We start from the raw sequence: 9242 nt of genomic DNA on the forward strand, positions 1-9242 counted from the left end.
CTCAAGTGGATGACCTAAGGTTTATCAATCCGTGGGAGGTGTAGGATGAAGATGGTCTCTCTCAAACAATCCTGCAACCAAATAACAAAGAGTCTCTTGTGTCCCCAACACACCCAATACAATGGCAAATTGTATAGGTGCACTAGTTCGGCGAAGAGATGGTGATACAAGTGCAATATGGATGGTAGATATGAGTATTTGTAATCTGAAAATATAAAAACAGTAAGGTAACAAGTGGCAAAAGTGAGCGTAAACGGTATTGCAATGCTAGGAAACAAGGCCTAGGGTTCATACTTTCACTAGTGCAAGTTCTCTCAACAATAATAACATAACTGGTTCATATAACTATCCCTCAACATGCAACAAAGAGTCACTCCAAAGACACTAATAGCGAAGAACAAACAAAGAGATTATTGTAGGGTATGAAACCACCTCAAATGTATCCTTTCTGATCGATCTATTCAAGAGTCCGTAGTAAAATAACACGAAGGTATTCTTTCCGCTCGATCTATCATAGAGTTCGTACTAGAATAACACCTTAAGACACAAATAAACCAAAACCCTAATGTCACCTAGATACTCCAATGTCACCTCAAGTATCCGTGGGTATGATTATACGATACAATCTCAGATTCATCTATTCAACCAACACAAAGTACTTCAAAGAGTGCCCCAAAGTTTCTACCGGAGAGTCAAGACGAAAACGTGTGCCAACCCCTATGCATAAGTTCACAAGGTCACTGAACCCGCAAGTTGATCACCAAAACATACATCAAGTAGATCATGTGATATCCCATTGTCACCACAGATAAGCACATGCAAGACATACATCAAGTGTTCTCAAATCCTTAAAGAATCAATCCGACAAGACAACTTCAAGGGGAAAACTCAATTCATCACAAGAGAGTAGAGGGGGAGAAACATCATAAGATCCAACTATAATAGCAAAGCTCGCGATACTTCAAGATCGTATCACCTCAAGAACACGAGAGAGAGAGAGAGATCAAACACATAGCTAGTGGTACATACCCTTAGCCCCGAGGGTGAACTACTCCCTCCTCATCATGGAGAGCGCCGGGATGATGAAGATGGCCACCGTTGAGGGATTCCCCTCCCGCAGGGTGCCGGAACAGGGTCCCAATCGGTTTTTGGTGGCTACAGAGGCTTGCGGCGGCGGAACTCCCGATCTATTGTGCTCCCCGATGTTTTTTTGATATATATATATATATATATAAATATATATATATAGGCCAAATAAGTCGGTCAGGGGAGCCATGAGGGGCCCACGAGGGTGGGGGCACGCCCAGGGGGGTAGGGCACGCCTCCCTGCCTCATGGCCACCTCGAAGCTTCCCTGACGTCTACTCCAAGTCTCATGGATTGCTTCCGTTCCAAAAATAACTCTCCCGAAGGTTTCATTCCGTTTGGACTCCGTTTGATATTCCTTTTCTTCGAAACTCTGAAATAGGCAAGAAAACAACAATTTGGGTTGGGCCTCTAGTTAATAGGTTAGTCCCAAAAATAATATAAAAGTGTATAATAAAGCCCATAAACATCCAAAACAGATAATATAATAGCCTGAATACTTCATAAATTATAGATACGTTGGAGACGTATCATCCAGCAAGCCTACGATGTGATTACTCACGCACGGCGGTGAGCATCATGAAATTGGTGATGGAGGATGGTTGATGATGACGATGGCGACAGATTCCCCTCTCCGGAGCCCCGAACGGACTCCAGATCAGCCCTCCCAAGGAAGAACAGGGCTCGGCGACCACTCCGTATCGTAAAACGCGATGAATCGTTCTCACTGATTTTTTTCTCCCCTAGCGTGAATATATGGATTTGGAGTTGAGGTCGGTGGAGCTCGAAGGGGCCCACGAGGCAGGGGGCGCCCAGGGGGTAGGGCACACCCCCACCCTCGTGGATAGGGTGTGGGCCCCCTTCTGTTGATTCTTTTGCCAATATTTTTTATTAATTCCAAAACGTGTCTTCATTAAGTTTCTGGTCATTCCGAGAACTTTTATTTCTGAACAAAAATAACACCATGGCAATTCTGCTGAAAACTGTGTCAGTCCGGGTTAGTTCCATCCAAATCATGCAAGTTAGAGTCCAAAACAAGGGCAAAAGAGTTTGGAAAAGTATATATGTTGGATACGTATCAACTCCCCCAAGCTTAAACCTTTGCTTGTCCTCAAGCAATTTAGTTAACAAACTGAAAGTGATAAAGAAAAACTTTGAAAAACTCTGTTTGATCTTGTAGTTGCAAATATGTAAAGCCAACCTTTAAGTTTTCGGCAAAGATTATGAACTAACCATATTCACAATAACATTTAGGTCTCACATTTACTCATATCAATGGCATAATCAACTAGCGAGTAATAATAATAAATATTAGATGACAACACTTTCTCAAAACAATTATGATATAATATAACAAGATGGTATCTCGCTAGCCCTTTCTGAGACCGCAAAACGTAAATGCAGAGCACCCCTGAAGATCAAGGACTGACTAGACATTTGTAATTCATGGTGAAAAAGATCCAGTCACAGTCATATTCAATATCAATTAATAACAATGCATGCAAATGACGGTGCTGCTCTCCAACTGGTGCTTTTTTATAAGAGGATGATGACTTAGCATAAAAGTAAATAGATAGGCCCTTCGTGGAGGGAAGCAGGGATTTGCTGAGGTGCCAGAGCTCGAGTTTTGAAACAGATATAAATAATATTTTGAGCAGCATACTTTCATTGTCAACATAACAACCAAGAGATCTCGATATCTTCCATGCTACATACATTATAGGCGGTTCCCAAATAGAATGGTAAAGTTTATACTCCCCCACCACCAACAAGCACATTCCACGGCTGGTCAGAAACAACGGGTACCGTCCAACTAACAACAATCTTGGGGGAGTTTTGTTTGCAATTATTTTGATTTGATTTGAGCATGGGACTGGGCATCCCGGTTACCGGCCATTTTCTCGTGAATGATGAGCGGAGTCCATTCATCGTGAGAATAACGCACCTAGCATGGAAGACATAGACAACCCTAGTTAATACATGAGCTATTCGAGCATACAAAACATAATTTCATTTGAAGGTTTAGAGTTTGGCACATACAAATTTAATTGGAACGGCAGGTAAATACCACATATAGGTAGGTATGGTGGACTCATATGAAACGACTTTGGGGTTTATGGAAGTGGATGCACAAGCAGTATTCCCGCTTAGTACAAGTGAAGGCTAGAAAGAGACTGGGAAGCGACCAACTAGAGAGCAACACAATCATAAACATGCATTAGAAGTAACCAACAATGAGTGCAAGCATGAGTAGGATATAAATCACCATGAACATAAATACGTGGAGGTTATGTTTTTTTTCAACTACATGAGTGAACATGTGCCAAGTTAAGCCACTCGAATCATTCAAAGGAGGATACCACCCTATCATACTACGTCACAACCATTTTAATAACATGTTAGCACACAAGGTAAACCATTATAAACTCCTAGCTAATTAAGCATGTCATGAGTAACTATAATCTCTAATTGTCATTGCAAACATGTTTCATTCATAATAGGCTGAATCAAGAACGATGAACTAATCATATTTACAAAAACAAGATAGGTCGAGTTCATACCAGCTTTTCCTCATCTCAATCATTTCATCATATATCGTCATTATTGCCTTTCACTTGCACGACCGAACGGTGTGGATAATAATAATAGTGCACGTGCATTGGACTAAGCTGGAATCTGCAAACATTTTAATTCAAAGGAGAAGACAAGGTAATATGGGCTCTTTGTTAGATCAACAATAATGTATATGAGAGCCACTCATCATTTTCATCGTGGTCTTCTCCTCTCGACCCCCAAAGAAAAGAAAAGAATTTCGAAGAAACACACTGAAATATTTTTGGAGTTTTTGTTTTTCTGAAGAAAGTAAAACAAGAACGAGAAAAACTATTTACACGGGAAAGCTCCCAACAACCAAAAGAAGAACGAAAAATCCTTTCGGCTTTTCTTATTGATACTACTACTACAAGCATGGAAAGTAAACTAGATAAAAGTTACAGCTAATTTTTTTTTGTTTTTCTCAAAGGTTTTCAAACGCACAAGAAGAAAGCAGGAAAATAAAATAAACTAGCATGGATAGTATAGTGAAAAAATATGACCACCAACAACTAAAATGAGTGTGTGAACATGAATGTAATGTCGGTGAGAAATACGTACTCCCCCAACCTTAGGCTTTCGGCCTAAGTTGGACTACACCCATGGATCAAAGTGGTCCTCTCCGGTGTACTGAGGAGGATCCTCAGGGTTTCACTGGTTAGCAAGCTCTTGTGGATCCCGCTGGCAAATAGACTCCTGATATGGATCAGGAGATGGCTCAGGCTCAGGCTCTGCGGATCGTGTCCGCTCCCAGTACGCGTAAATGTCATTGGGAAGTATGAGGTACGTGCCTGAATGAATATTAAACAAAGAAGGTGCAGGCAAGGTAATAATCTGACAAGTAGTTTCACTAATTACCAAGTTATAAATGAGTATTTTCTCTTTATCTTTGCAAATGAAATCATGTGCTACCATACTTTTATAGTCAGAATATTTGGCAAGGCACAAAGCAAAGATGCCTCAAAAAATGGGGCCCTTTGTACGATTTAGACTCAACCATTTAGCAACCATAGCGCCTAAACTGAAAGTTCTATCATAAAGTAAAGCATGACGCAAAATGGCGAGGTCAGGATCACTGAGGCCCCCACTGTTCCCGCTACCAATTAAACATCTACTAGCAAATATTGCATAGTAACGTAGAACAGGAAAATGTATACAAGTAGTTCTTGCATCTGACACTTTTCTATTTTCCCCTACTATAATTTTATCAATAAATTCTGCCACATCAGTAGGATGTGGTTCCTCGATGATGCCCTCAAAAAGCAACTTGCAAACCACACAAAAATCATAGAGTGACATCTCCTTAAACTCATCATATAAATAAAAATCTACCAAAGGTGGTGATCTCGTAGCATGGAAATGGAAGTTTTGCACGAAAATATTAGTGAGTAGGAGGTATTGATCACACTTATTGTGGATGAATTCAGTGATGCCTGCATTCTTAGCCAAGTAATAGAAGTCTTCTTAAATTCCAGCGGCCCTCAAGAATGCATCACATCGCCATTCACACGGTCGAACCTCCGCGGTGCGGGGAAGGTTGTACTTGGGCTTTTCATTCTCTTCATTCTGCTTTTCCTACGAACCTCGGCTCGAGGAGCCTCTCAACAATCTCTTCAAAATTTTCTTCCTCCGAAAATTTCTGAAATTTTAGTGACTCGAAATAAAAGTGAACGAAACTCAACAAGGTTGATAGTAACTACTCCCACAAGTGCCTAGAGACTATATCATGCATTAAAACTACTTTGGACCAAATAAATTTGACATGCAAGCTCAAGAACAGGGTCACCTCAACAGCAAAAAGTTGCAATAAATAAAGCACTAAAACAAAAACTAATTAGACCATTGGAGGAGTCACATACCAAAGAAAAATCCCCCAAAGTAGTTTTGTGAATGGAACTTTGAGCAAGGAGATAAAAATGGCAGGAAAATGAGCAAGAACACGAGTTTGAGCTATGGGATGATTTTTTTCTGGAGGAAGACGAAGTGTGTGGGTGCTGGAATAAGTGGATGGGGGCCACGTGAGACCCACAAGACAGGGGGCACGCCCTCCACCCTCGTGGCTATATGGTGTGGCCCCCTGGTGTGTTCCAAGTGCCAGAAATTCTCAAATATTCTACAAAAAATCATACTAAATTTTCAGGGCATTTGGATAACTTTTATTTTGGGGTATTTTTTATTGCAAGGATAATTCAGAAAACTGACAGAAAATACTATTTTTGCTTTATTTATTTTAAATAACAGAAAGTCAAAGGAGGGTACAGAAAGTTTTTCTTTCTAACTTCATCCATCTCATGCTCATCAAAAGGAATCCACTAACAAGGTTGATCAAGTCTTGTTAACAAACCTCTTTCGAATAAAATGAAACTGGAGAATTTTTGAATAACACTATGTTACCTCAACGGGGATATGCATGTCCCCAACAATAAGAATATCATATTTCCTTTTGACAGTAGAAAGAGGGAATTCAAACCCTCCAATAGTAATAGTTGAATTTTTTCCAATAGAATTGATACTATGAACTTGAGGTTGTTTCTTCAGAAAGTGTACCGTACGCTCATTACCATTAACATGAAAAGTGACATTGCCTTTGTTGCAATCAATAACAGCCCCTGCAGTATTCAGAAAGGGTCTACCAAGGATCATCGACATACTGTCATCCTCGGGAATATCAAGAATAACAAAGTCCGTTAAAATAGTAATGTTTGCAAAGATATTTCAGTAGGTATCAACTTATTCAAATCAAGTCTACGATATAAAGAGAAAGGCATAACACTAACACCGGATCCAAGATCACATAAAGCAGTTTTAACATAGTTTCTTTTGATGGAGCATGGTATAGTTGGTACTCCTGGATCTCCTAGTTTCTTTGGTATTCCACCCTTAAAAGTATAATTGGCAAGCATGGTGGAAATTTCAGCTTTCGGTATCTTTCTTTTATTTGTAACAATATCTTTCATACACTGAGCATGGGGATTCATTTCAAGCATATCAGTCAAACGCATACGCAAAAAGATATGTCTAATCATTTCAGCAAAGTGCTCAAATCCTCATCATCCTTTTTCTTGGATGGCTTAGGAGGAAAAGGCATGGGTTTCTGAACCCATGGTTCTCTTTCTTTACCGTGTTTCCTAGCAACAAAGTCTCTCTTATCATAACATTGATTCTTCGATTGTGGGTTATCAAGATGAACAGCAGGTTCAACTTCTACATCATTATCAGTACTAGTTTGAGCATCAACATGAACATCATTATTAACATTATCACTAGGTTCATGACTGTCGGCGTTCTGGGAATGGGGGTCCCCAGACTCGGCCTGCCTGCGGCCTGCGGTGTGGATCAAGTAGGGGGCCTAGTGCGGCCCAGCTTCATCAACTCAAGCTCAAGACCCTCGCGAGGGGCCAAGCCTCGCGGGGCGGATGACAGGAAGCTTCCTCAGGAGCAGCCTCACCAAGCAGGCTCGCGAGGAGGCGGAGAGATCAAGGCAGGGCATCTCGTGAGGAGCCCGTGACGCAAGCCATGACGATCGGGACCAGGCGGGTGCCGGCCTGTGCAGTGTCCTTGTTTCCCCTTTGGTGCAAAGGGAGTAAGCACAGGCCAAGGCTTCAGGTAAAGGTTACCGTTTCAATGCCACAAGACCAAGACCAGAGGAACGGCTAGAAGGAGGTCATCGTGGAGCCCAGGACGGTGTCATCGTCAGAGCCTTTGACAGGCGAGGACCGACTTTAGTCAGGATAAGTGTACTAGATGTTCCCCTTCAAAATGGCCAATTGTTGGTGCCCTTCCCACTCATTATTTGGGGAGAGGCCCAGGGCCTCCCTCTATAAATAGGACTAGCCACCAGAGAGTAGAGGCATCGAGATCCAGATCTAGAGAGCTAGAAATCGGTAGGCATCTAGAATCAACCCCTCCAAAAGGGACAACACGACCACAAGAACACCCCTCGCGAGGCTATTCTTCCCTTGTACTGTTCATCATCAGCCCTTAAGGCAATCCACCACACCACGCACTGGACTAGGGTATTACACCTCAACGGTGGCACGAACCAGTATAAATCTCGTGTCCCTTGTGTGTTCTTCTTTCTAGCCTAGATCCTTTGCGCGACAACGAGACGCGAGTTGGTAGAGGATAGATCTTCGCGCGCACCCCAGTGTTCGAACCTCAAGGGTCTGCCGGAACCCGAAATCCGACATTTGGCGCCCCAGGTAGGGGTGCGCCGGAATCCTTCTTCTGCCGCCTCGCGTTCCGTCACTTCGCTGTTCTGATGTCAAGCGACCCGACAGCAAATGCCGACCGCTGGGCAGCGTGGCCCGCCCACGCCGTGCCGTCGGCTGATGTCTACTACACAACCTTCTTCTTGTAGACGTCGTTGGGCCTGCAAGTGCACAGGTTTGTAGGACAGTAGCAAATTTCCCTCAAGTGGATGACCTAAGGTTTATCACTCCGTAGGAGGCGTAGGATAAAGATGGTCTCTCTCAAACAACCCTGCAACCAAATAACAAAGAGTCTCTTGTGTCCCCAACACACCCAATACAATGGTAAATTGTATAGGTGCACTAGTTCGGTGAAGAGATGGTGATACACGTGCAAAATAGATAGTAGATAAAGGTATTTGTAATCTGAAATTATAAAAACAGCAAGGTAACAAGTGGTAAACGTGAGCGTAAACGATATTGCAATGATAGGAAACAAGGCCTAGGGTTCATAATTTCACTAGTGCAAGTTCTCTCAACAATAATAACATAGATAGATCATATAACAATCCCTCAACATTCAACAAAGAGTCACTCCAAAGCCACTAATAGCAGAGAACAAACGTAGAGATTATGGTAGGGTACGAAACCACCTCAAAGTTATTCTTTTGGATCAATCTATTAAAGAGTTTGTACTAGAATAACACCTTAAGACACAAATCAACCAAAACCCTAATGTCACCTAGATACTCCATTGTCGCCTCAAGTATCCGTGGGCATGATTGTACGATATGCATCACACAATCTCAGATTCATCCAACCAACACAAAGTACTTCAAATAGTGCCCCAAAGTTTCTACCGGAGAGTCAAGAACGTGTGCCAACCCCTATGCATAGGTTCATGGGCGGAACCCGCAAGTTGGTCACCAAAACATACATCAAGAGCCACATGATATCCCATTGTCACCACAGATAAGCACGGCAAGACATACATCAAGTGTTCTCATAAAAGACTCAATCCGATAAGATAACTTCAAAGGGGAAACTCAATTCATCACAAGAGAGTAGAGGGGGAGAAACATCGTAAGATCCAACTACAATAGCAAAGCTCGGGATACATCAAGATCGTGCCATATAGGGAACACGAGAGAGAACACGAGAGAGAGAGAGAGAGATCAAACACATAGCTACTGGTACATACCCTCAGTCCCGAGGGTGAACTACTCCCTCCTCGTCATGGAGAGCGCCGGGATGATGAAGATGGCCACCGGTGATGGGATCCCCCTCCGGCAGGGTGCCGGAACGGGCTCCCAAGAGGTTTTTGGTGGCTACAGAGGCTTGCGGCGGCGGAACTCCCGATCTATCTTGATATTCG

This window comes from Triticum dicoccoides, chromosome 3B, assembly GCF_002162155.2.
Source record: "Triticum dicoccoides isolate Atlit2015 ecotype Zavitan chromosome 3B, WEW_v2.0, whole genome shotgun sequence".
Lineage (NCBI taxonomy): Eukaryota > Viridiplantae > Streptophyta > Magnoliopsida > Poales > Poaceae > Triticum > Triticum dicoccoides.